Raw genomic sequence first — 26,816 nt, 5'->3', positions numbered from 1 at the left:
GATCAAGAATGAACTAATTCAATTGATATATATTAGGTTTTAAAAATCTCGCTTGAAAGTCAAGCCATGAGTGTTGGAAACTTAATAAAAGCCAATACATATTCTAAACGTGTATCAGTACCCGTAATACGTGTACCTAAAATCAGTAAATTTGGATACCCGTGGCCGTACTCGTACCCAATAGACATGTACGGGTACATGTACGAGTACCGGTACGGGTATCAAGAAAAAATCTCATCCCTATTTTATTATTATTAATTTTTGAAAGGCAAACTCCTACACGGCTACACCTCTTATTTAAGAGACAACAACCTCTACCAAGTGACGGGCTAATCCCACACGGCTTCTTGTTATTATAAAGATGAAACTTTAAGGGTATGGATACAGATAGGCTGATGGTGTGCAGATTAAAAGCAGCAGCTTCAAAACTACTATGTCGAGTGATTGGATCGAATTCCAACTGGACAAGTAATCCTCAAAAGCTTGGTTTACATATTGTCTTGTGGTGCCACGAAGAGTCAAAGATGCTTAAAAAAGCACATCACACACACCTGCTCCATTTTAATTATATTTTTGGATGATTCAATAAATCTTCGATAATACTTTTTGACAATCAATATGAACACTCATGAGAATGACATCATGGTATATGCATAATTCATTTCTTGGAAATAACATTAAGTGGTCCATTTGATTGAGAAAGATTTTTGTGATTTGACCTTGACTAGCAAGTCTAGTTAAACAAAATAGAAGTCCATAAATATTAGTTCACACCTGCCTTTTCCTTTTTTAAAAAAAGTATTAAGATTTTAAAAGATATAATTTTATTGAAAATTCCTAATAGATTTAACATTAGATGTGCCATGTTGGATGGTTAGTGGGTTGGAGGGTTGAATTGTTCCCAAACACGAATCATTTTTTTATTTGTGTCAAAAATATAAGTCTTAACCCATCGACTTACAATTGTGTAACTTGAACCCAACTTGTTTAATCTATTTGTCTAAATGTATCTAACGGGCTGGCGATAATAGTCAAGATGTAATGTGTTAAATTAGTTGATTTAAACGTATCAAATCATTTCAAGGCGGAACAAGCTGAACAAAAATCGGGGCATGCCACACACTACTAGCCTGATTCTCGTTCTTTCATGCTGGTGATTGTAGTGTCATCAACGGCACTTCAGTCTAGTTGGATTCGCTAAAGATCAAAGAGAAATGAGGATACACATTGCTACAAGTTAAGATATATGGAATACACATTTGTATAAGTTTATGCTCATTTATAGCACTTCTAACCTGATTGTTTAAGGGATAGTGACCAAGGGCGTTCCAAAGAGGCAACACCTTTTGTGGGTTTCAAAAGACCCATTACTTCGGATTTGTCTGGCAACACCTTTTGTGGGTTTCAAAAGACCCATTACTTCGGATTTGTCTGACTGATGAAAAGTTGCATAGAAAATGGTGGTTAGTGAGAACCGATAATCAATGGCGACCGAATATCAGTTCAACTTGATTATCAATTGCAACTATGCATCAGCGGTAAGTTGGAGCAGTGAGTTTGCCCATCTATGTTACCGTCCAACTGTCGACTATGTTAATCACCAAAGAAATACATATGTTCAACACAATGACCATTGATTTAGTTTTTGGTACCTTAACAAGTCTGTTAAGCTTTTTCTCTATAATCAAACCCAAACATATTATATTAATCTTATGTTTTAGATACACTTTTATTCTTTATATAAGATAGTTAAGTTATTACATTACTTTAATTTATTCTTTTTCTTTATACTTTTTCTTAAACGATAATCTAATCTGCTTCTAATAATACATTACGTACCATTGTCCACCAAATGACTTAGTTTATATGATTATGATTATTTAATAACACTCATCAAAATCACATTGTTACTTAAGATTACTAACTCCTTTCTTAAAACCCCAAACCGATTAATATTTTCATACTTTAAGATCACACCAAGATTGGTAATAAAAAAATAAATAGATGCGCTCACCAACCCAGCATGTAAAGCCACTTGAAAGTTGAAAATTACACTCACTGACTGAATCTTTTTTATAGAAAAGTTAAAACAATTAAAAAAGAAACATACTTGTAGCAAACACTAAATTAATTTATTGGTATTTTTAGTCAACTTTATAGGACTCATGCACACATCACACCGTTTTCTTTTGCATCACTAGCTTGTATCTCGTCGGCACTACTTTTACCATTCTTCTTTCCCTCATCAGTCGACTTTGCATCAATCTCTTGTTCCGTTTCGCCATTTTCTTCTTTCTTTTTACTCGCTTCTTCATCGGCTTTGATCCTCGCATCTTCAAGAGCTTTGAGTCTCGCTTCTTCTTTTGCGTCCTCCAAAGATTTGATCAACTTCTTCAAGCAAACCTCGGCGTTCTCTTCGTCTGACTTTGGCATTAAGTTTTCAGCAACATCTGCTGGAGTCATCTTCGTCTCCCCCAACATTCGACCGATGGTTTCAAACAATTCGTGTGACTCAAGATCCAAATAGTTCTTTGCAAGAACTTTAAACGTTTCAAAACAACAATACGACATCTCAATATGCTTATCCATCCGCCCTCGCCTAATGAGAGCTGGATCAAGCTTTTCAACGTAATTCGTGGTGAATACGATCAACCTCTCACTACCACAAGCTGACCATAAACCATCAATGAAGTTCAAAAGCCCGGATAAAGTCACTTCACTTCCTTTTTTCTTCTTATCCTCTTCCTCTTCAATCTTTTTATCTTTATCTTTACTCTCTTCCTTCTTCTTCTCCTTTCTCTGTCCCGTAAGATCAAGCGAACAATCGATGTCCTCAATCACGATTATCGACTTGCTTGAAGTCTCGATCAATAGCTTCCTCAAATCCGTGTTATCCTTCACGGACGCTAATTCAAGATCATATATATCATACTCAAGAAGGTTAGCCATGGCAGCAATCATACTAGACTTTCCGGTTCCTGGTGGACCGTAAAGAAGATATCCTCGCTTCCATGACTTTCCCACCTTCTTGTAGTAGTCTTTAGACTTGCGGAACGTCATTAAATCGTTCAAAATATCCTTCTTCTTCTTGGGATCCATTGAAATGGTATCAAAGGTAGAGGGGTGCTCGAATATGATGTGACTCCACACCGTCTTCTTGTAACCGTGCCAGTTCTCACTCTTGTTGTTGGTATAGAGCTTGCGTTGCCTTGATCTTACCGCAATAGCCTTCCCCTCATCGAGCACATGTTTCAAGTAAACATTAGTGATGATATCGCGATGTTCTCTTCTGCAAATGAGCTTGTAGAACCGATTCTCTTCTTCAGCACGATACGAAAAGAGAGCTCGTTGTTGGGGGATTTTTCTACTCGATGTCCACCAGATTTTGATGCCGTTGAACTCGTCGATGACTTCTTCATTCTCATCCATGCTTAGGACAATGGATTCGGAATCCTTGACCACTTTTGCTTTAAGCCTGTTAGCATTTTTGGAGGAGTTGCTACTAAGGTACCGTTCAATGGATTTAAAAGCTTCACTTCGTTCGAACCAACCTTCTGCTTGGTACTCATGAAATGTGATCTCCACATAAGGGTACACATAACTAATGATCTTATTACCATATTTTCTAACATCCCTATAGAGCTCGTCTGGAAAAAATTGCCGGAATATGGTCCATACGAACATAACTACGCCAATCATCGACCCTATCTGAGTCATTTCCCCAACTATCATCTTCTTATTGCTCGCAACTCGCACAATGTTTTAGTTAGAAAGTTGTTTGTATAATGAAGAATAGATGAGCTTAGGTGCAAGTTTAACATCTTAATTTATAGTAGTAAGTCAAGTGGCATTTAGCATGCGTCAAGTCTTTGTATGGTATATGGTTCCTGTCACGGTGTCGTGTGAATGCCCATTTTGACATATAAAATGACAAAAGAGGCAGCCGACCATTTTGTGTCCATAAATTAATATGAAAGGTCCATCCGACATGAAGCTTCCCTGGAAGAGACCCGTGACTCGTGAGTGACTCATGATAATATGAATATCATGGTACTTACGTACATCGATTAGTATTATGTTGCCTTTTTTCTCAAGCAAATGACAAAGATCATTTTTATTGAAATCTGACTTCCTACTACTGTGTGAAAGGTTGATTACTAAGGTCAAATTTATAGGATTATTGTCGGTTTAACTTAATAGATAAAAGTATAAAACATAATTCAATCCAAATCTTAAAGTACTATTATATTATTGTATTTTTAATTATAAAAAAAAATCTAATCATGTACTAACATGTATTTAATAGGTAAACGTGTATTTTACATGTTTAGACACGAAAATTAACAGGTCGATTCGTGTATACCTCTTTATTAAACGAATCTATTAAGGCCATACATGATCCATGTTAAGGTCGTGCAAGTTCGTGTCTTATATTCATGTACCCGTCTAAATTACCAGCTCTACTTGAAAATATCTAATATTTGTTTCAATTAATTGATTATACACAAACTCCCTAACGAAGAACAATGTACATAAACATGGACTACGTAAAATATTCAAATATAATTTAAAAGTTATCAAGAACTTCTTGATCTTCCCTTGACAAACAAACAAATCTATTTGTTTAAATGTATCAAACGGGTAGACAACAATAGTTGATATGCAAATGTGCTAAATGAGTTGATTAAACATATCAAATCGTTTCAAGGCGGAACCAACTGATCAAAATCGGGGCATTGATGTAGATCTCGTATTCTAATATGAAATAAATATTTATAAAGCTTAAATACCTATAACTAGTACAGGTAAGTAAGGTCATCTCCACAAGTTAGGATCCCAGAACAAGGAAACGCCACTTCAAATGTCTCACGGATCCAAATACATAATCCAAATCTATTTTAAACGAGACGAAAAAGGGGGGGTTAAAGACCACTCAAAAAATAAAAATATGAATATCTTTAAGATATTTTAAAGATATTTTAAAATTCTTGAACTTGAGTTATGAGTACAAATGATTTTTTTCAGGAAGAAAGCTAAAAAAAATGGCTCTGCGTTAAATTATAGACTAATTTATTTTATGGAGTCATTTCCTATTTATTCTAATTTTATCCATAGACAAAACTTCTAATCATTTTTTCTCGAGCCGTACGAGGAGAAAGCTTCTTATACGGTTCTAGGGGGGGGGATTTCTTTTTCATCTACATCTATCCCGATGAGCCGTCTATCGAATCGTTGCAATTGATGTTCGATCCCGAAGAGAAGGAAGAGATCTTCGGAAAGTGGGTTTTTATGATCCTATCAAGAATCAAACTTATTTAAACGTTCCCGCTATTCTCTATTTCCTTGAAAAAGGCGCTCAGCCTACAGGAACTGTTCAGGATATTTTAAAAAAAGGCAGAGGTTTTTAAGGAACTTTGCTCTAATCAAATGAAATTCAATTAAATTAAGGAAATAAAAACTAAGGATATGATAGTGATTTCTATATCATTTTGGATATCTTTTCTATACTATGTTTTTTTATTTCCTTATTTTTTTTCTTGCTCTACTTATTTTCTTGCTATCTTCGTATCTATTTATCATTGCTTTTATAAAATCTTTTTCTAAGTAAACCTTATTTGATGGATCCTTACAAAATAGAAAATTCTGACATTACCTGTAGTTTTCATTCGAACTCTAATACCAAGTAAGAAACAAGGAATCGAAGTTCGTTATTCGACTTATTATATATGGATTCAATACACTATTGATTGCATAAATCCTTTTTTTACTTTATCTTTATTTATTCTCCACCTAAACTAAAAATTTTAGTATATATGCATATTCAGTGCCAATCCAACACGAGTCTTTTTTTTTTTTTTTACTTTTTTCAATTTTAGTTATTGTACTTTTTCCATCGTATTCTTTTATTAACCTTTATATTGACAATATTGTATCGAACAAATATAATTCATCGTGATAAGCAGCTCTATTTATTTCTGTCCCATAGGTTTTAGGTTTGATTTTTTACCTGTTGATTCAAATGATGGGTTCGTTAGATTAGCTTTGCTACTCGGATTTTTGGTTGAAAAAGCGGATAACCTAGAAATAGGGGATAGTCCAGCATTTTTTATATTTCTTTACTTTTGATTTATTTCTTTTTTCGGGAAATTTTTCGTAGATTACGTAGATTTATGGTTTGATTTAATCATTTTTTTATTCTGTTTATTATGATTGTATCTACATATCCTTTTTCTATGTGGGTTGCTAACTCAACGGTAGAGTACTCGGCTTATAAGTGCGGCTAGGATCTTTTACACATTTAGATGAAGCGAAGGATTCGTCCATACCATCGGTAAAGTTTGGAAGACCACGACTGATCCTCAAAGGGAATGAATGGAAAAAATAGCATGTCGTATCAATTAAGAGTTCTGAGAATATTTTATTCTTTTCGGCTCAAGACAAAGCCTTCGTTTAAATTATTCAAATGGGCAAATAGAAGTCAATTTTAAGTTGGGTCGAATTAATAAATGGATAGAGCCCCATGGCTTCAATTAATTTCATTTTGATTATAGGGAAAGAAAAAGCAACGAGCTTCCGTTCTTAATTTGAATGATTACCCGATCATCTTGAAGAGAATGACTCTGTCAATGGTGGCCCTCCATGGATTCACCTATATAAGCCGCGGCTAAAGTTGCAAAAATAAGAGCTTGAATACCACTTGTAAATAATCCAAGGAACATGACGGGGATAGGAACCACTGAAGGTACTAGAGAAACAAGAACAACAACTGTAGGTTCCCTGGATGGATCAACATGAGATATCTCGATCTACGTAGGTGCGGAATCCCTGCGTAGGTCGTTACGAGCGTAGAAGACACGAATAGATCAAACACGATACGATAAACAAACACGTTATATTATAACCAAAACACGTGATACAATATCACTATTACATACACGAACTCTCGTCCTCACGTTACAGCTCTCGTAACTTCGATAATGATCACACGAACTCTTTTACTAAGCTAAGCCGTAACCTATATAAATACACGACAACTTCGCCTGGCATGTTCAGGCGAAGTTGTCCATAACTTCGCTTGACTAACAAGTTCGCCTAAACAGCGAACTTGTTAGTAACTTCGCTTAAGACATATAAAACATAATTAATCATTACAGACTCGATTACAGACACTAGACTATGAACTACTGACATTATGCACCAACAGACTCCCCCTTGGCAGTAGCTTCATGTCTTGATCTTCAAGCACGTGTCTTGTAATCTTCAATCTCTTGGTCTTCATGCATGTACTCCTTCTCTCACGCATACCGTGACTACTCGCTGATCTTTCCTCGCTTCGTCTTTCCAAGCAGGAATATAAAATATCTTCTTTTCATTTAACACCTGCAGATCAGCTTTCGATAAATTAACAAGATGCATCGGATCATACACTCTTAGCACTTCTTGTTCTTCTTCGTCTTCCATCACGGCTTCAGCAGTCTGGCAATCAACATACCACCATTTAAGATCTTTCAACACATCTTGAGGCATAGTCTTCATTGGAACCTCTTTCATGCATCGAATCGGTTTGTACTTCATTACCATCCATGGCTTGCCATCTGCTCTCATTCATCTTTCCTTATCTTCCACTAGCTTTCCCTTCTGTGGCTTTAATAACTCAAACTTCTTTTTTTTAATACTTTCTTTCCACACGATCTTCCCAATAACTCTGGCCATGTTGTCGTCGCTTCTATTAATCAACCCCAATCTAGCCAAATCATTCACCTCACATTCAGGCAATGTATTGAGAGATCTCAACGTCCTCTTAAAGTATTGGATCCCATCATATCTTTTCACCACGAACACTTTTAACTGTTCATAATATAGCCAACAGATAATTTCTTTCTTTGATTCAGCATAGCCTTTGATATTATAACTTTTCTTGAACATGGTTGGAACAGCAGGCTTCTTAGTTTTGATAAACCAATGAGCATAGCCTTCCTTCCATCTAGGCTGCTCCTCCCATTCTGTATCATCATCTACTGTATCTTGACATACATCTGACTTTTCAACTACAGGGATCTCGTGTTCAATATTCTCCTCAACTATTTCACCTTCTTCAACATCATCTTCTATCACAATTTCTGCACCAATCTTTTCAATCTCTTCGACTGGTAGAACATCATCTTCACACATAAATTCATCATCCAACATATCATCATCCAACTCCTTCAAGGCATCGATCACATCATCTCCCATCTCCTCGTCATCTACCATCACCACCTCATTACCACCAGAACCGCCAGCTGCATCTGCAGACTCCCCCTGAGCTGTGGAAGTCCCAAGAGCTTGAATAGTTCTTGGCAACTCACCACCTGCACCTTTCGATGCATTGGGATCATCGTCTCTATCATTCTTCTTCTTTGTCCTGAGCTCGTCGCCTTTACAGCTCGTCTCCCCCTGAGATGCCAAGAACTCCTTCATAGCATCTATAATTTTTCCATGTTCAACCAGTAGGGACGACTGCAGCTGATTCTCTGTTACTAGGCGCTGAATAGCCTGGGTCTGGATAAGATTCACCCTTGATTGTTCTGCCACGACCCGTTCAAGTGCAGCTATTCTTTCCGAGTCTGATAGGGTTGCATCGAAATCGAACCTCATATGTGATATATCTTGAGTGTACTGAGGAGGGATTTCAAATGTAACCGGGACATCAGAAGCAGGCGTAACCGCAGGTGGTATCATACCTGATAACCCTGCAGTTGCAACGACTATCGACTTAACAAATTGAGCAACCACCTCTGAAGGAGTAAGAGTTGGAGGTGGTAAAGACACAATCTCCGGAGTCGTCAGCTGGAAGGTAGTGAGTGGGATGCCGAAAGAAGATGATGTAGCCACCACGGGAACATCCGCGGCGCTTAAACTTGCAACTTGTACTGATGTAGGGACAATCGACATACCGGACAGTGCGGGTGGAGCGAAACGTACTACTCTTGAACTCTCACCTGCTCCCATACCTGCACCTGTCCTGTCCCTTCTTGAACGTCTGATCAACTTATGAATGTCTTCTTCTTCTTCTGACTCACTGTCGTCATCTGTCCTCTTTCTCTTCCCATACGTCCTCTCTTGAGTCACCATCATACGTCTTGCCTCATCCATTACAGCATCAAAATCTGAGTCAGCCACCGTCGTAGCTGCTCTAGTAACATATACTCCCGTACTCTGTGGAACCGAGACCTGTATATTTTCTTGAAGATCAACTTGGTCCATGTCAAAAAATCCTTGGCCGCCAAAAGCAGCGTCAAGGTCTACTTCTTCTTCAGCTGACACAACAGGCGCAGCAGGTACAGCTTGAGGTGCTCCCGCCTGTTGTGGTTGAGGATCTCTAAACTCGTCCCCATTAGCAGGAACATACTCTGGGTTGATTAAATACCCAAATAGTGGAGTATGCCTAGGACGCAGTTCAGGTTTGCTCCTCACGCTCGATGTCCGGCATTGAGCGAAGATACGCTTGTTCACACTTTCCACGTATCTGATAGAGCGACGTTGAGGCAACGTGGGAGCCACATGATTCAATATCATTTGAAGAAATCTTGGATACATGAGGAATCTCTCACGTACCATCGCCATTCTCTGACGATCAATTTCATAGAAGACCATCTGACTAAAGCCATAGCGCTTATTATATGTCAGAGCAGTCATTGCTGACTGCATGGTCGCGCCCATACCGTCAGTGCCCGCCTTCCTCCCTGACATGTAGACAATCATTACGTGCATGAGGAAGCGCCACTGATCGAGCAAGAAACCTTTCCTTCTCTGAGTATCGCCTAATGGACCAGAATAGCCCATTCGGAGAAACGCTCCGTCACGGAATCCCTAGTCTCTTCTCCAAAACGTAAAGCCACCCGGATTTGTTCAGAAGATAACTGAACTTCTTGATTGTTGACGGTTGCTCGCATAACCGGGGGCTCGACGCGGCAGTCATATTCCACCGTCTGCCAGAAATCCTCAATGTTGGGCAAGGAAATCGGCAGAGTTGTTGTGACAGCGTGGAATATCCGCGAGCGAAGCAGGAATGTGATGATCTCGCGGAAATCATCTACACCACTCGCGTCTGGGTCTAATGTAATATACATGTTGTGCCCAGGGAAGAACTGCCTTTGATTATCTCCTCCATCATCGCCACCAGCACCTCCAGCACCAGCAACAGCAGCCATATCTGCAACAAACGAACCAAGTTAGATAAACGTTAAGGCATAACACAAGTTCGCTTGTTACCATGAGCGAAGTTGTGATAAATTCCGTGTAGGCGAAGTTAAAGGTGGGGCGAAGTTGGGAACAACTTCGCTTCATCTTTAAGTTCGTCTAATAACTAATAAGTAAAAAGGTCCAGGCGAAGTTAATGATAACTTCGCCTCACCACAACATCGCCTCAGGCGAAGTTAAACCTCAGGCGAAGTTACGGATAACTTCGCCCAAAATGTAAGTTCGCCTGAATCTGAATCGGCTACAGTAAGGAGATTCAAATTCGAAAAATCTGATGTTTTTAGGTCAGTTTGACGATTGAGGGGTCCGAAAAACATGATTTTAAAGCAATCTGGACGATCAGTTTGTTCATGACCACGTAAAGACAAGTTTTGAAATCGGGTTCAAAAGTCCGACGGTCCGAGGTTTCGAAACGGTTCGACACGACCTTTGATAAACAAGAAAGAACATGGGTTATACGATCTATCGACACCTCGAACCTTGAATCGTAACGGAATCTGAGAAAAAGATCACGGAATCGGAAAGAACGACAAGTTCGCCGGAAAACTGATAAGTTCGCTAGAATAATACAGAGAATAAGTTCGTCGGTTTGACAAATTATGAAAGCTTTGACCTTTAAAATTCTTTATATAGGAGCGGAGTTATACAGGCGAAGTTGTGGATAACTTCGCCTAGAGCGAAGTTATTCACAAGTTCGCCGATATATCAAATTTTACAAAATCAACCCCTATAATTTGAACAATTTGCAATTAAGTTTTAAAACTTCCTTAAAGAGTTACATGACACGATCAAGACTAAGTAACCAAGTATAAAATCAACAACTACATAAATAGGAAAAACTTTTAAAAATTAAAGTACAAGGGATCAAATTTCAGTCTAGACAGGGACTACCATGTTTTAGAAAAGATCCGAACAGGAATCATACTAACTACGTGACTGTCACATAGATCCGTGTTTATCTGTATTATGACATAAAGAAACAGGTTGTAAGCAGGTAAATAACTTAAGATGGTTTTCATCGTTTCTGTGATACGAGTTAGGTTCAATTATGCCTCAAAATTTAAGTGGGCAACAACTCAGAGATTATGATGCCTCCTATCTATTCTCAAAGCGTATTTGGCTTTCCCCAAGTCACCCCGAATTGACTTCGACCCGTAGTGTCTGATTAAGTTGTAAGTATTCTTCGATCTTTAGACTCTGCTTCCCGTTCTCTTTCTTACATCATGATTGACATTTTAAGTTAAAGAATGTCTCAATGACTTAAATTTTTTTTTTTTTAACAAACACATAGAGAACAACTGCAAGTCCCGAATCTGGATCACTGCAGTCTCTTGACACGCTTTCTTCACGGGAATCAGAACACTAACAGGCTCGTGTATGACTGGGTAATCGCTTTTCTGCCTATCATTCGGAAAGATATATATGAAGACATGCAGAACTCTTAAGAAGTTTCCACATAAAATCGAGTAGATTTAGTTAGTATCACTTCTACTTTTACGCACCATAAAAAGCTACCATGACATACAATGACTGTTCTAAAGCCTTTTAAGCCTAATAACTTCACTAGTTAAGAACACAGAATCAGTATATCTATCATTTTCCAAGGTTGGATCAATTTTCTGTTAAACATAGCAAACGAACTTCTTACGAAGTAGTAGACTTGAAAAATAATTTCATTTCCCTTAAAGAAAAATTTAACTTCTATCACCCCGACCAAATCAAAGTCTTCAGGTCAACGGCTATCCCGAAGATCCAATGGATCAGCTGGACCGACCACATACTAGTATGTGTCCTTCTAACTAAGTATGATCGACTAATTTTAAGCGAAAGAATGAAAACTCATCATAAACCGCCCCGGTCACTTTCAGTCGTCTGGTTAATGGCTATCCTCATATTCTACAAGTAGAAATGAGGACCAAACATATCCTAAGACATGTCCATCAAACTGAGGTAACCGACATTGTTCTAAGCGATAGTGACGTTTTTTTTTTTTTTTTTAATATGCACAAAAAGCATGGTTACTCGGGATTGATCATCCCATGCAACTCAACAAGGTTTTGAAATCTTGATTTTTCAAACGCTTTAGTATATAAATTAGCGAAATTATCAAGCGTATCCACCTTTTCAAGCACAATCAGTTTCTTCTCAGCACAATCCCGTATAAAATGATGACGTATGTCAATATGTTTAGTTTTACTGTGCTTCACGGGATTGTTAGTTACTGAGATAGCAGCTGTGTTATCAATGCAAATAGGAGTAAGTGAGAAATTCAGACCATAGTCGCGCAACTGTTGTTGAATCCAAAGAACCTGGGAGCAGCAGTTGGATGCTGCCATGTATTCTGCCTCACATGTTGAAATTGCGACTGAAGTCTGCTTCTTGCATTGCCACGACACCAATCTGCCACCTAGAAACTGACATCCTCCAGTTGTTGACTTCCGACTCTGATTGCACCCTCCATAATAAGAATCTGTGTAAGCGACTAGCTCCAAGTCTCCTCCCTTCGCGTACCACAACCCCAGCTTAGGTTTGCCTTTGAGATACCGCAAGATCCTCTTCACACCCTTCATGTGAGATTCCTTTGGGTTTGCCTAAAAACGAGCACAAAGACAAACTGCAAACATAATATCAGGCCTAGAAGCAGTTAAGTACATTAAAGAACCTATAATATCCCGATACTGAGTTGGGTCCACATCTGCGTCATTGTCAGAATCAGCACCCAATTTATGGTTGACGCAGATTGGAGTATCGAATGGAGTGCTGTCCTCCATCTTGAAGCGTTTGAGCACATCATGGACATACTTGGTCTGATGAATGAACATCCCATCCTTCTTCTGATCAACCTGCAATCCTAAAAAGAAAGTTAGTTCACCCATAGCACTCATTTCAAACCTTTTCTTCATGACGGCCTCAAACTGTTGACACATGGAGACTTTTGATGCAGCAAAGATAATGTCATCCACGTAGACTTGCACCAGCAGGAAGTCGCTTCCTTCTCTCTTGAAGAACAGTGTGCTATCTATCTTTCCTCTTTCAAACCCATTTTCAGGCAAGTAATCTGATAAAGTTGAGTACCAGGCACGAGGTGCCTGATGTAGTCCATACAACGCCTTGCTTAACTTGTACACGTGGTCTGGAAAGTCTGGGTCAGGAAAACCCGGAGGTTGCTCAACATACACAACCTCATCAACTTTCCCATTTAGAAACGCACTTTTCACATCCAACTGAAATACCTTCATCTTCTTATAAGCAGCAAATGCCAAAAACAATCTAATGGCTTCCAATCTTGCCACAGGAGCGAACACTTCATTATAATCAATCCCCTCTTGTTGATTAAAACCTTTAACGACTAGCCTCGCCTTGTTTCTTATAATAATCCCTTTCTCATCTCTCTTGCACTTAAAAACCCATTTTGTGCCTATCGCATGCACATTCTTTGGTTTTTCAACCAAAGTCCAAACTTCCATTTTCTTGAATTGAGCCAGCTCTTCTTGCATGGCCTCGACCCACGAGCTGTCCTTTAGAGCCATTTGGTAATTCTTTGGTTCAATCTGGCTGATAAAGCAGGTGTACAAGCATTCGTTGATTATGCCTGTCTCCTTAATGCTTGTGTAAACACAGGTGTGCTCATTCAAGCTACGTCTTGTTTGTACACCGGAGGACACATCACCAATCACATTCTCCAAAGGGTGATCTTTATGAATTCTCGTGGTCGGAATAGAACCGACATGCAAATTGTCTTCCAAGTTAGAAGAGAGCTCGTCAATGGTTGTTTCTTGCTGAGAGTGAAACGGATTGAAAAATTCTTCTTCAGGAGAGGCAGCAGGGGTATCGATAGCATTTGATGAGGAAGGTTGACATTTATCAAACAGCTGTCTTTGCACTAGATTTTCTTCCTCATCAAGGATCATCTTCGTAGCAACTCTCTCTTCTTCTTCTGCACTATCCAAATACGGTATGTTAAAAGACTTAAAAAGTCTATCATAGTCGAAAAACTCAGCAGGTCCGTTGCTTGGTTTTGGCGGTTTGTAACTTGTGATATCGGTGTTACACACCACCTCAACCTTGCTGGTCGATGTATTAAAGACACGTCTGTTGGGAGTCCCAACAACATAACCGACTAAGATTCCTTCATCGGCTACTTCACCAAATTTAGAATTTGTCTTTAAAATCGAACAAGGGGACCCGAATGGTTCAAGACCACTCAAGTTGGGCTTCCTCCCATACATAAGCTCATAACACGTTTCATTAAGTCTTTTAACAGTCAAGACTCTATTCAGGATATAACAGGCTGTAGCAACAGCTTCAGCCCAAAACACCACAAGAAGCTTCGAATCAGCCAGCATTGTTCTGGCTCCTTCAATTAACGTTCTGTTCTTCCTTTCAGCCACTCCATTCTGTTGCGGAGTATACGGAGCGCTGTACTGGTGTTCAATCCCTTTCTGAAGGCAGAAGATCTCCATCTCAAAATTCTTGAACTCCGTTCCGTTGTCACTCCTGATGAACTTAACCCTTTTATCCATAACGTTCTCAACTTTGGTAATCAAATTCTTCACCATCTGAGCCATTTCATCTTTTGATTTCAGGAAATATACCCACGAATATCGTGAGTAATCATCAGTGATCACCAAGCAATAAGAAGTACCTCTTATTTCTGAATTAGTCACATTTCTGAATTTTGAATGTGACTAATTAGTCACATTTCTGAATTTTTAATGTGACTAATTAGTCACATTCACCATCTGAGCCGTTTCATCTTTTGCATTCACGGGACCGAAGAGATCCATGTGAAGCAATTCTAGAGTACTGACAATAGAATTGACCTTCTTGGTGTGATGGGATTTCTTGTGCTGCTTTCCCTTCTTGCACGCTAGATATTTGTCTTCAAAGTTGAAACTTTTCAAGGGAACGCCCAGCACAAGTCCATTCTTGACAATGTGGTTCATCTTCCGAAGATGAATGTACCCCATTCTCCTATGCCACAATTCGGACTCCGATTCGCTCGCTTTTGTCATAAGGCATGATTCTTCCGTGGCCATTTCAGTCGACCTCATATCCATAATATACGTATTCCTCTCACGTGGAGCCTTCATCACAATCCACTCCTCTGGTATCTGAAAACCAGGATGTAACACAATCGCCTCATTCTTTGTAAAATGTACGGTGTACTCCTTATCACAGATCTGCGACACACTCAGCAGATTGTGCTTCAATTCTTCGACAAAGTTTACTTTTTCTAGAGTCATCTTTCCATTAGACACCGTTCCCATTCCTGTAATCTTGCCTCCACTTTCTCCTGCAAAGCTCACTCTCCCTCCTTGAACAGGTTTCAAATCGTGTAACAAGTTTTTGTTACCCGTCATGTGCCGGGAACAGCCGCTATCCACAACCCATATGTTGTTTGCAGCCCTGTTCAACTGTTCCTGCACGATAAAAGCAAAAGATTAGAATCTAGGGACCCAAGACCAATTGGTCTTGGATCTATACATCCCGAACCTTGGCTTTCCAAAGTTAGTCTCTGTATAATTCCTGTAAGTCCTATTAGTATACCTCCTTGTAGATTGATTGTGAGGCCTTCCAAACCTTTGTGAATTGAAAGAATTATAGCTTGTGGTTTGGTTATTAGCAGTGTAAAACTGAGATTGGTTTCTTTGAAAACCTGAATCAGTCACATTTCTGAATTTTGAATGGTTTTCATTTTTACCAGTATTATGATTACCATTAGACTTATTCTTAGTTTTAGTAGGCCTCACACCTCTGAATCTCTGCTTCAGAGGGCAATCTGCAACTAGGTGCCCTAATTGATTACACCTAAAACAACACCTATGTTCAACCTTTTTATCAACAGGTGTTTTAGATGTCGAGGCTTTATTACCGCCCGTTTGTCTCACATAAGGTGGGACATACGGGTTTAGCGGAGAACTCTTTTTAGTTGTTTTATCTTTCTCTCCACTATCTGGTAACACTGCCTCCTCCTTTCTCTTACCAGGCTCGGATGACTTATCCGAACTTGATGAGACTGGACTCGGATCAGAAATTTTAACACTTGACACAGGCGTACTTGTTTCGCCTCTACTAACATCTGGTTCTTTACTAGTTACCTTAATTGGAACTGTCTGAACAACCTCAAGGTCAACAGATTTCTGAACACTAGGATTAAAAGTGTAATTGTGATTATAAGGTGGTGGAACCTCATTATAACCAATTCCTCCCCTCTTAACAGAGGAACCTTGATCACTAACAAGGAGATCAAGAATAGCAGAGGAATTTCTGAACTGCTCAAGTTTTCTATTCAGTTCCACCACTTTCACCTGGTGATCAGCAATCTGTTTTTCTCTTTCAGCTATTAGCTTGGTTTTTTCTTCCAAAACTTCATAGCTTAGATCAATCACTTGTATTTTTTCAGCTAGTTTTGCTTTTAGACTTTTAATATCTTTTTCACAAGCTATTATTTTAACTTTATAGCTATTTTCTCTTGCTTTAGTAAAGTGATGATCTTCTTTTAAAGTTTTAAACTCAGCATCCAAACTAACATACTGATCAGTTATAGTTGCTAATTGCTCAGACAAGTTTTCACATTTAGAACAAGTAGGTTTAGAACATACCTCGGAGAGCTGGTCTTTAACATCTGCCATTAACGCTTGATCTTCCCCAGTAGCTTTCTCACTTCCTTCAGTTTCAACCTTCGCCAAATTGGCCTGTTCGAAAGTTTCTTCAGAATGCAGGTTCCAGTTGTATTCAACATCTTCACTGGAAATCATGGCACTATAATCTTTAGAACCCCCATTATGCTGTGTAGACTTGCCTTGACCACATTCTACACGCTCATTTCTGCACTCCTTAGCAAAGTGGCCGTTTTGCTGACAGTTGTAGCATCTTACCTTCGTCTTGTCAAACCCTGGCCTTCCACCGACAAACTTTCTTCCGGTCTTTTTCATAAACCGTTTCACTCTTCTCACGATCATAGCCATCTGCCATTGCAGATCCATTTCTTCCAGATCATCAGCATCAATCTGGTCATAGTCTTCATCCAACATAGCTGGATCAACAATCTTCCCCTGAATGTAGTTCTCATAGGAAGCAATAAAAGAAGCATAGAGAGCAAACTGCTCTTCAGAAGATTTGACACTCATAGGCATCTTAGAGTAGTTGTTGCTAGGAATACTTGGAGAGCAACTACTCTTGCTTGCTTGCGGTTTAGAAGCACTAGATCCACCTGCTACAAAGCAAACATCACCATTCGTGTTGACTGACACATGCCCCTCATGTGATGAGTTGGCACCCACTCTCCCTTCGAGTAGTAGGCAGCTGATTCAGTCTTCGAACCTGAACTAGAGTTGACTTTAGCACCATACATACCTGGATCTTGAACCTGATCCGTAGGTGTCTCCTTTCTAACCATGTTAAGCTCAAAGGTTCAGAGCTTGTTGACTGCCGTTTCCAGATCATATTGGGGAAAGTCTTTGTCTTCCCTCATCAGTACCGTGTACATCTCCCATTTTGGTGGGAGAGCATCAAGAAGCTTCTCAACTATCTCTTCTTCTCGGTAAGAAATTGAATAGTTGCTCAGTTCAGTCATTAGATGATAATATCGGGTGATGATATCATCTAGAGATTCATTCTTCAAATACTTGAAGACTGAGAACTGGGTTTTGAGCAATTTGATCTTCGAAGCACGGATTCCCACATTTCCTTCAAACCGGTTCTCAAGAGCTTCCCAAAGCTCTCTTGCTGTCTTGTACTTTCTAAACGTATGAAGGATCTCTTGTGGAAGAGCCATAGTGATAGCAGCATGAGCCTTGCTCTCGGCCTCATACATCTTTTTCTCTTCATCTTCCATTTTGCTGTACTTCTTGATCTGATCACGACCTTCGTACTCCATAGTTGGTGGAATATAACCATCCTGGATGCATACCCACATCTTTGCATCCTGGTACTTGACATATTGTTCAAACCGATCCTTCCATGCAACGAAATCGGTTCCCTTCAGCAACTTTGGTGCTTTTGTAGCTGAGCCTGCTTCTACTTCCATCTTTACTAACTCAGAGATGTTAATTGATGACATCTTTCTCGAAAACTAAGAAACCCGAAAAAATCAAAAAAAAAAAAAATTCTTCTGAAAAGTACTGTAGGCGAAGTTACGGATAACTTCGCTTAGACTTAACTTTGCTGGATCTTTCTTAAATTGTTCTGAAAAGTACTGTAGGCGAAGTTACGGATAACTTCGCTTAGACTTAACTTCGCTGGATCTTTCTTAAATTCGCGTGACTTGGCGAAGTTGAGTGTAACTTCGCTTAGGGTAAGCGAACTTAGGAAGTAGGCTATGTTGTAGAGAACTTCGCTTGAGATAGGCGAACTTGAGAAGGTAGGCGAAGTTGTTGATAACTTCGCTTAACCTTATATCTTCGCCGAAACCCTACGAACAGTGACGGCAACTTCGCCTGATAAACACGAAGTTTCTGCAGATCTGATTTCTGGGCTTTTCGAGGTTTTTGACGGTGTAAAGAGTTGAATACGATGGTAGGAGGTAAGAATGACACAAAAACACAGAAAACACGTCCCGCGAATAGTCGAAACGGGACGATTTCTACACCCGCGTGAATATCTCGAACCACACAATCGAGCTGAAGCTCTGATACCAATTGTAGGTTCCCTGGATGGATCAACACGAGATATCTCGATCTACGTAGGTGCGGAATCCCTGCGTAGGTCGTTACGAGCGTAGAAGACACGAATAGATCAAACACGATACGATAAACAAACACGTATATTATAACCAAAACACGTGATACAATATCACTGTTACAGACACGAACTCTCGTCCTCACGTTACAGCTCTCGTAACTTCGATAATGATCACACGAACTCTTTTACTAAGCTAAGCCGTAACCTATATAAATACACGACAACTTCGCCTGGCATGTTCAGGCGAAGTTGTCCATAACTTCGCTTGACTAACAAGTTCGCCTAAACAGCGAACTTGTTAGTAACTTCGCTTAAGACATATAAAACATAATTAATCATTACAGACTCGATTACAGACACTAGACTATGAACTACTGACATTATGCACCAACAACAACTACTAGTTCATCGGCTAATATATTTCCGAAAAGTCGAAAACTAAGTGATAGGGGCTTCATGAAATCTTCTAAAATGTTAATAGGTAAAAGAATTGGTGTTGGTTGAATATATTTCCCGAAATAACTTAATCCTTTTTTGGTAAGACCCGCATAGAAATATGCCACTGACGTGAGTAAAGCCAAAGCAACAGTAGTATTTATATCGTTCGTGGGTGCGGCTAACTCCCCATGAGGTAATTGTATGAGTTTCCAAGGTAAAAGGGCGCCTGACCAATTAGAAACAAAAATAAATAGAAACATAGTTCCAATAAAAGGAACCCAAGGACCATATTCTTCTCCAATTTGAGTTTTACTCACATCACGAATAAATTCAAGGACATATTCGAAGAAATTCTGACCGCCGGTCGGAATGGTTTGTGGGTTCCGAACGGCTAAAGCGGCTGAACCTAATAAGATAGCAATTACAACCCAGAAAGTAATAAGTACTTGGCCGTGGACTTGGAAACCCCCGGTTTTCCAATAAAAATGTTGGCCTACTTCCACACCGGATAGATCGTATAATCCATTTAGTGTGTTGATGGAACATGATAGAACATTCATATTGCCCTCTGAAAAAAATAGAACTTTAAACAAAATTATTTTGATTCAACCATCTATTTCTCGACTTGACTACTTGAATCGTATATTTTGAATACCAACTAATCAAATTCTATTCCTTGTTATTTTGATCTCTTTTTTGAGATTCAGAAATAGTAACCGATTCGATAAATTTATGAAGGTTCCGAAATGAAATAAGTTATTTATCTTATTATTAATCACGGATTTCTTATATAGCCAGAACGGCCTTCACAAATTGCAAATACTAATTTGTTAAGAATTAATCGGATTGAAGATATAGCGTCATCATTCGCTGGAATCGAAATATCTGCGAGATCAGGGTCACAATTTGTATCGATTAAACAAATTGTTGTAATTCCCAATGTGATACATTCTTGAAGGGCCGTATATTCTTCCTGCTGATCAACGATGATTACAATACCGGGTAACCCTGTCATATATTTAATCCCGCCCAGATATGTTTGCAAATGAGATAATTGTCATTTCAACATAGCCGCATCTCTTTTCGGAAGACGGTTGAGTCCCCCTGTTTTTTGTTCGGTTCTCAAGTCTCTAAACTTATGAAGTCTCGTTTCTGTAGTGGACCAATTTGTTAACATACCACCGAGCCATTTTTTATTAACATAATGACACCGAGCCCTTATTTCAGCCCATGCTACTGAATCAGCTTCTTTATTTTTAGTGCCAACAATTAAGAATTGTTTTCCCCTACTTGCTGCATCAAAAACCAAATCACAAGCTTCTGATAAAAAACGAGCAGTTCTAGTAAGATTTGTAATATGAATACCTTTACGTTTTGCAGAGATATAAGATGCCATTTTAGGATTCCATTTCCTAGTACCATGGCCAAAATGAACGCCTGCTTCCATCATCTCTTCTAAATTGATGTTCCAATATCTTCTTGTCATTTCTCCCCACACTGCCTCCCCCTTTTGAAAAAAAAGCGAAGAGGTACACTGAAATAAAAAACTGTTCCGATGGAACCTTCTCTTCTACCGCAGATTGGCGTCGATACACAGCCCAAGCCATTATTCTTTTCTATTTGTTATTTTTTTATTACTATTACCAAATCAAATGACTGCACCTAAAAACAAACAGATCCTTTTAAAAGATAAAAGAAAGGGGTGAATCTGCTCTTAGGTATCATTAAACCCTAAAAATAATAAAAAAATGATTTTTCTTGTGTATCATGGAAATTCTTTGAAGAAAGGCAAGAATCAAATAATTTTCTATGGTAGAACAAAATATCTTTCATTTCCCCCTCTAATAGATTCTTTTTTTTGAGTTCAAAAGCAATGTTGTTAGGTTCGCTTGAAGGTGTTTTGAAGCCGCTACCAACAGGTATCATCCCCCCAGAACAACGTTTTCTTTCAGGCCTTTCAACCAATCGATACGCCCCAGTAGAGCTGCTTTTGCTAAAACCCGCGCGGTTTCTTGAAAACTCGCTTCGGATATGAAACTTTGAGTATTCATAGATGCTCTTGTTATTCCCAATAAGACGGCTTGGTAACAGATCGTTTCTTCCAAAGCGCGCCCCATTCGTTCCGCTCGCAACAATCCAATTAGTTCTCCAGGAGAAAAAACATTAGACATTTCATCTTCTGAAACCAACACTTTTGATGTTATTTGACGTACAATAATTTCTATATGCCTATTATGTATCTGCACCCCCTGGGATCGATAAACCTTTTGGACCTTATTAACCAAAGAGATACAACTTTGCACTATAGTTAGCTCAGCACCAATAAAGAATGCCCAAGGAATTTCAAGAATTCTTGTTATACATTTATTCCAACCCTCAATCCTCTTTTCGAGATTCATCGATATTGAATCAATCGAACGCACTTCTAACACCTGTTCCACTTTTGGAAGACCTTGCGTTATATCACCAGATCTTGATTTTTCATATATAAATGTAACTAATGTATCTCCTTCGTAAAGGATTTCCCCATAATGTCCATGAACAGTTGCTCCTGGAGTAGCCAAATAAGGCTTAGCTGATCGTATTACCACAGAGTCAACTTGAATAATTAGAACTTGACCTGATTTTAAATGCGGTCCTTTTTTGGCTATACATAAATTTTCACAAAGAAACTGCCCAAGATTAACGATTGTATATGTCTCTTCACAATAATTGTAATGGAGAAAATACCAATTCAAATTGAATGGATTTAAAATGATGTTACTACATGAATAGGGATTATAAATTTTACCATTTTCATCCAGTAAATAATATTGAAGTATTTGAAAAATATTTTTGAAATTGTCCAGTTGCAAATAGTTAGTTACCAAGATCTGATTATGGGTTATTAAATAGGAAAATAAATCGAAATGATAAATTGGAAAGCCTGTTCCTAAGGGGCCTAAAGAATTCCTAATTGGAATTAGGGGGTCCTTTTTGATTATCACATGGGGGCTCTGTAGGATTTGAACCTACGACCTCGGGTTTTGGAGACCCGCGTTCTACCGAACTGAACTAAGAGCGCTTTCTTATCATAAAAGAGAATATTGTAAAGAAAAAAGAGAAGAATTGGCCCCAATACATCTTGTATGCATACTATATAGTGTCATCAGAATGAAATATTCTATATGATATGTCCATTGTGAGTTGATCTTAAAAAATACCTCATTACTGCTCAAAGGAGTAGTAATAGGTAGGGATGACAGGATTTGAACCCGTGACATTTTGTACCCAAAACAAACGCGCTACCAAGCTGCGCTACATCCCTTCCGTTGGTCTACAGTGTCATTGTAGAGAATTCCTATCTTGTTTTCCACATCGTTATCTCCTTCTATTAAAATCTAGAATTTTTCTTTTCATTTCGTCTTTTTGGTCTCATTTAACATATAATAATAGCAAAAGACTTCTATCTATATGAAATATGGAACGGAATCCCAAGAAAAAATAACTGAGTCTTTTTGGGGAATATTGGAGAAAAAAATGACGTTTTTTCTGTATTTAACAAAAAGTCAATCTTTTTTACTAGATCATTGTACATTTAAATATGTATTATCTTATTGATTACAATAAAATGAAAAAATGAAGGAGGTTTTTCAATGCGAGATCTAAAAACATATCTTTCCGTGGCACCGGTACTAAGTACTCTATGGTTCGGTTCTTTGGCAGGTTATTGATAGAGATTAATCGTTTTTTCCCGGATGCGTTGACGTTCCCATTCTAGTTATTGGCGTGGGACGGAATAAAGAATATTAGAGATACAATTAAATATCAGCCCCCTCTTTTCTCTTTTTTCCCTTTTTTAGAAGAGGGAGGAAAGAGAAAGAATAAAAGTGCATTCAACAGCTGTGAGACTCGGGTTCAGTTTGGAATTGAATTAATATTCAATTTCTATGTAAGTCGAATACAAACAGTGGTTCTAGGGAAAGAGTATTATACAAGATACTTATTTATAAAATATAAAATTTTGTACTGTGATTTGAAAGTTTAGAAATCTTTCTATCTTATTTCCGATATTGAGTGTAGTGAAATCTTGCATAAGTGGATAGCAAGTTACAAATTCTATTTTGTTTTTTCCTTCCTTTCTTCTTTTTCGTTTCGGATTGAAAGAGGAAGAGTTGAGTAAATGAAAAATCCAAAGGAGGTTCATGGCCAAGGGTAAAGATGTGCGAATACCGGTTCTTTTGGAATGTACCGCTTGTGTTCGAAACGGTGTTAATAAGGAATCAACGGGCATTTCCAAATATATTACTCAAAAGAACCGGCACAATACGCCTAATCGATTGGAGTTACGAAAATTCTGTCCATATTGTTACAAACATACGATTCACGGGGAGATAAAGAAATAGATTGAAGCGAGTACTTGCGCCCTTATCTTAATCTTACAAGGCAAGGAAAGGGAAAAATGACATTATATATATAACATATTTAACATAGTTAAAAATAATTATAAACAAACCAAATCCTATTTATTTATTCTAATTATATATCCGGCTGAAATAGAATTTTAGGGATAAGAAATAAACTAACCAAACCATGGATAAATCCAAGCGAACTTTTCTTAAATCCAAGCGATCTTTTCGTAAGCGTTCGCCCCCGATCCAATCGGGGGATCGAATTGATTATAAAAACATGAGTTTAATTAGTCGATTTATTAGTGAACAAGGAAAAATATTATCTAGACGAGTAAATAGATTGACCTTGAAACAACAACGATTAATTACTATTGCTATAAAACAAGCTCGTATTTTTTCTTTGTTACCTTTTCTTAATAATGAGAAACAATTTAAAAGAACTGAGTCGACCACTAGAACTCCTAGTCTTAGAGCCAGAAAAAGATAGGTTTACTCTTTATTAACTTCAATTCAAACCCCCATCCGAATTCAAACGCGGATTTCTATTTTGTGGTCAAAATCCAAGAATCCGGATTGAATTCTCGTGTCATAAGAAAAAAAAGAAGAATCTGGGAAGAAGAAATTTTTTTATTGAACGTGCTGATTCATTTTTATTTTGACTACTTTCTTTTCTCATATTTTATCATATTCTATTCATTTTGATTTTCTTTTTTATTCGACCTTCCCGAAGTTCATTCTCCGGGCAACTCCGTTTAGCCGGTGGATTTACAGATTGACTTCTTCAAGCAAATCTCAACATTCTCTTCATCTGACTTTGGCATCAAGTTTTCAGCAACATCTGCCGGAGTCATCTTCGTCTCCCCCAACATTCGACCGATGGTTTCAAACAATTCGTGTGACTCAAGATCCAAGTAGTTCTTTGCAAGAACTTTAAACATTTCATAACAACAATACGACATCTCAATATGTTTATCCATCCGTCCTCGCCTAATAAGAGCCGGATCGAGCTTTTCAACATAATTTGTGGTGAATATGATCAACCTCTCGCTACCACATGCTGACCATAATCCGTCAATGAAGTTCAAAAGCCCAGATAAAGTCACTTCACTTCCCTTTTTCTTCTTATCCTCTTCTTCTTTAGCCTTTTTTTCAATTGGATCCTTCTCATCTTCTTCACTCTTTTCCTTCTCCTGCTTTCTCTGTCTGGTGAGGTTAAGCGAACAATCGATATCTTCAATCACAATTATCGACTTACTCGATGTATCAATCAGTAGCTTCCTCAAATTTGTGTTATCTTTCACGGATGCTAATTCAAGATCATAGATATCATAGTCGAGAATGTTAGCCATGGCAGCAATCATACTAGACTTTCCGGTTCCTGGTGGACCGTAAAGAAGATATCCTCGCTTCCATGACTTGCCCACCTTCTTGTAGTAGTCTTTAGACTTGCTGAACGTTATTAAATCGTTCAAAATCTCCTGCTTCCTTTTGGATCCATTGCAAGAGTATCAAAGGTAGAAGGATGGTCGAATACGATGTGACTCCACAAACTCCTCTTGTAACCGTACCAATTTTCACTCTTGTTGTTGGTATAGAGCTTGCGTTGCCTTGTTCTTACCGCAATAGCCTTCCCTTCATCAAGCACATGTTTCAAGTAAACATTAGTGATGATATCGCGATGTTCTCTTCTACAAATAAGCTTGTAGAACCGATTCTCTTCATCACCACGATATGAAAAGAAAGCTCGTTGTTCAGGGACCTTTTTGCACGAAATCCACCAGATTTTGATGCCGTTGAACTCGTCTATGACTTCTTCGTTCTCATCCATGCTTAGGACAACGGATTCGCTGTCCTTGACTACATTTGCTTTGAGCTTTTTAGCTCTTTTGGAAGAATTGCTACCAAGGTACCGTTCAATGGATTTAAAAGCTTCACTTCGTTCGAACCAAGTGTCTACTTGGTACTCATTAAAAGTGATCTCGACATAAGGGTACACATAACTAATAACTTTATCAACAATTTTTCTAAGATCCCTTCGAAGCTCGTTGGGAACTAGTTGCCTGAATATCGCCAAAGCGCCCATGACAATGGCCATCAAAGTCATTTCGCCCATCATTGTTATCTTGTTTTTCCTCAACTCACTCAATGCTTTTGTTAGAATGGTGTATGTAGTAAGAGGTAGATGAGCTTTGGAGTGTTAAGTATAATCCGAATTTATAGCACTTAGTAGAGTGGCATTTAGCATCCAGAAAGTCTTTTTTTTTTTAATTTGATTAATTTTAAACTTTTGACAAACAAAATGCCAAAAGAGGTGGCCAGCCGCCTTGCTTGTGTCACTAAATTAACACGAAAGGTTAATACTTAATAATTCGAAATGAAGCTTCGCAGGAACATACAACAAATGACAGCAAACTGATCTAGAGCAAATCCTAGGAAAAGATTTTCTTTAAGAACAAAAGCACTAAAGGTGAAAATATAAAATTTAAATATATGTTAATGTGTAGGAATTCGTATGCCAAGTGCCAACAGTCAAAAGCCCAAATATAACGACAAATAAATATAATGAAAAAGGCGTGGAAATTACGATCCTTTTTCCAAAAAAGCAAGTAAAATCTATTCTAATTTTCATTAACACTTTTCTAGGATATGATATGCTTAGGAAATTCCCACATATTTCCGACAAAAGTTTATTGTTATATTATTAATCTTTTCACCGAAATGCGTTGGAAGTTTTTTATATTATTACGGCAAAGATGATTTATTTTATTTTTTATTTTTAATTATTAATTTTTTATTTGTTAATATTATTTTAATTAAACATATTATTTTTTATTATTATTAAAACCCCTGTCTATAGCGACGACACGTCATCGCCGTAGCCTTCAGTGCGACGACACTTCCTCACCAAAGGTGGCGTTAGCAAGTGTAGTAGCTAAAAGTCCAAGTAGTTGTTGCTATAGGGTGGTCTATATAGACGATATGTTGTTGCCTTAGAGTTTGTCACTAATATTTATATAGAACAATAAATATTTATGGAAATTGCAAACACGATTTTAAAAA

The 26,816-nt window shown here is 38.2% G+C and overlaps 2 non-coding genes and 2 pseudogenes across 2 annotated transcripts; all 4 read right to left on the bottom strand.

Moving 5' to 3' along the window:
• Positions 1-2,163: 2,163 nt before the first annotated feature.
• LOC143603761 (AAA-ATPase ASD, mitochondrial pseudogene) lies at positions 2,164-3,773 on the bottom strand (annotated as a pseudogene).
• Positions 3,774-22,355: 18,582 nt separating this feature from the next.
• TRNAW-CCA (transfer RNA tryptophan (anticodon CCA)) lies at positions 22,356-22,429 on the bottom strand. Its single transcript has one exon. It is a non-coding gene; the product is annotated as a tRNA-Trp (tRNA).
• Positions 22,430-22,598: 169 nt separating this feature from the next.
• Positions 22,599-22,672, bottom strand: TRNAP-UGG (transfer RNA proline (anticodon UGG)). Its single transcript has one exon. It is a non-coding gene; the product is annotated as a tRNA-Pro (tRNA).
• Positions 22,673-24,508: 1,836 nt separating this feature from the next.
• On the bottom strand, positions 24,509-26,364 carry LOC143604533 (AAA-ATPase ASD, mitochondrial pseudogene; annotated as a pseudogene).
• Between the last annotated feature and the right edge of the window lie 452 nt (positions 26,365-26,816).

The sequence above is a fragment of the Bidens hawaiensis genome, unplaced genomic scaffold (assembly GCF_021521415.1).
Source record: "Bidens hawaiensis isolate Kalapana, Puna unplaced genomic scaffold, B.hawaiensis_p1.1 tig00001961_1, whole genome shotgun sequence".
In the NCBI taxonomy this organism is placed as follows: Eukaryota; Viridiplantae; Streptophyta; class Magnoliopsida; order Asterales; family Asteraceae; genus Bidens; species Bidens hawaiensis.
This window is presented reverse-complemented; position numbering and strand designations above follow the sequence as displayed.